Source organism: Peromyscus californicus, unplaced genomic scaffold (assembly GCF_007827085.1).
Source record: "Peromyscus californicus insignis strain IS unplaced genomic scaffold, ASM782708v3 Scaffold_24__1_contigs__length_46423439, whole genome shotgun sequence".
Lineage (NCBI taxonomy): Eukaryota > Metazoa > Chordata > Mammalia > Rodentia > Cricetidae > Peromyscus > Peromyscus californicus.
Window position 1 is genome coordinate 44,846,218 of NW_026294535.1, and position 2,644 is coordinate 44,848,861.

Sequence of the window (2,644 nt, forward strand, 5' to 3'; positions counted from 1 at the left end):
CTAGGCTGGCCTAGAATTCTGTCTTTTCTCTCCTCAGTGCTGAAATTAAAAGCGTGTGCCACCATACTGACTAAAAACATTTTTTAAAATGGGGACTTTGCTTGTTTGTTTTTAAGATTGAATTAGTTAGTTAATTTTGAGACAGCAGGTCTTGTAACTCAGCCTGGCCTCAAACTGGCTATATAGCCAAGAATGACCTGGAGCTTCTGATTCTCTTGCCTCGATTCCTAGAGTGCTGGGGTTATAGGCTTATGAGACCAGGTCCAGTGTTTGTTTAGGTTGTTTTGATCAATGTTGTATAGAGGAAGCACAGTGTCGGTGGTATAGGGTGGGCATAGCTGTCTTCTAATTCTGTATGAGCAGTAATGATAAAAGCCCAATCTAGAAAATATTTAATGTAGTCTTATACTAGAAGACATCAAAGGGTAAATATTATATGTGTACATATCTTTTGTACAAAAGTATATCAACAAAAACCTTTTGTGATGGGCAGTGGTGACTCATGCCTTTAATCCCAGCACTCAGGAGGCAGAGGCAGAGGCAGGTGGATCTCTGTGAGTTCAAGGCCAGCCTGGTCTACAGAACGATGAGTTCCAGGACAGCCAGGGCTACACAGAGAAACCCTGTCTTGAAAAACAAAATAAAACAAAAGCTTTTATTGTTTTGTGTTTGTTTCCAGGGTCTCATGTAGCCCAGGCTGTAGCAGAGGCTGGCCTTGAACTCAGGGTCTCATGTAGCCCAGGCTGTAGCAGAGGCTGGTCTTGAACTCAGGGTCTCATGTAGCCCAAGCTGTAGCAGAGGCTGGCCTTGAACTCAGGGTCTCATGTAGCCCAGGTTGTAGCAGAGGCTGGTCTTGAACTCAAGGTCTCATGTAGCCCAGGTTGTAGCAGAGGCTGGCCTTGAACTCAGGGTCTCATGTAGCCCAGGCTGTAGCAGAGGCTGGCCTTGAACTCCTGATTCTCCTGCTTCTGCTTCCCACCTGCTGTGACTACAGCTGAGCACCACCATGCCAGGCAACCAAACTCTTTTTTTTATTGAAATCAAATGTATTAATATTTGAATAACATTTTCTGGAGGAAGAGAACTTGTAACACAAATTCAGGGCCGGAGAGACGGCTCGGCAGGAAAAGGTGCTTTCCACATAAGCCGGATGATTTGAGTTCAAGTCCCCAAACCTACTACAGAAGGAAAGAACATACTCCCAAAAGTTGTCCTCTGACCTCCACGCACATGTCACACTGTAGCACAAGCAGGCTTATACTCACACACATACTTCATACTTTGAGCTTTGGTTTTGAACTTCTGGTCTTGCTGACTCCAACGCATAAGTACTAGGATTACAAGCATGTGTCACCATGCCTGGTTTTATTCCATGCCAGGATCTGGCCTAGGGCTGTGTGTGTGCTAAGCAGGTACTCTACTACCTGAGCTGCATCCCAACCCTCTATCTCTGCTTTTTATCACACATAATCACTTCAAGTAATCTTAAAGCTCAGGTATTGCAAAACAAAGAATGAACTTTGTGCACAACACAGATACTTTACAAGAAAGGAAGGTCTAGAACCATGGCTAGAATCTAAAATCCTCTTCTATATCTGAAGACACAAAACTCCTGCCCTAGCAGGGCGATGGTGGCACACACCTTTGATCCCAGCACTCAAGAGGCCAATCTCTGAGTTCAAGACCAGCCTGGTCTATAGAGCGAGTTCCAGGACAGCCAGGGCTACACAGAGAAACCCTGCCTGGAAAAACACAACAAAAGAAAAGAAAACAAAAACTTGTGTCCTTCCCCTTGTCTTTCTTCTTCTATATCACCCTAGAAACTGAGCCAGACCTGTGTGTAGCTCCAGGAGGTGTGCTAGCAAAGACCTTTCCGTAAGTGACAGTCCTTCCCACACTGTGACAAGATACCTGAGAACACAAATTGAGTTGGGAAATCACAGTTGCAGAGGTTTTGGTCCATGGTCACTTGGGTCTGTTGTTCCTGTGCCCACACATGGGGAGTCGGAACATCACGATGGGGAAAATGTGGGGGAGCAAAGCCTGTCCCTTCATGCTGGAGAGAAGGCTACAACCCAGCAGAAAGAGCTGGAGGCAGGACAGACACTTCCAGGGCACTCTCCCTAAGAGATCTACTTTCTCAGATCTCGGGGTCCACATCCTACTTTCTTTCATGTCCAAAGACAGCCATTAATCTGAAATGGCTTTAATAGATTAATCAGTGGATTCATCTATTAATGAAGTCAGAGCTCTTATGATCCAACCACTTCCTAAAACCCCATCAGCAACCAAGCCTGTGTGTGACACATGGGCCTTCAGGGGCCATTTCGGATGGCATGCTTGTGTGGTTTGAATGAGAACAGCCCCCGCTGGTTCATGTGTCTGAGCACTCGGTCCCCAGCTGGTGAAACGTTTGGGAAGGATCAGGAGCTGTAGCCTTGTTGGAGGAGGTGTGTCACTGGGGCCGGCTCTTGAGGTTTCAAAAGTCTCCACCTTCTCTAGTGTGTCTCTCTGACTCCTTGTTCAGGATGTGATGTCTCTTTGCTCAGCCATCATGGACACCAGTCCTCTGAAACTGTAAGTGAAACTAGACACTTTTCTTTTACAAGTCACTTTGGTCATGGTGTTTTAGCACAGCAATAGA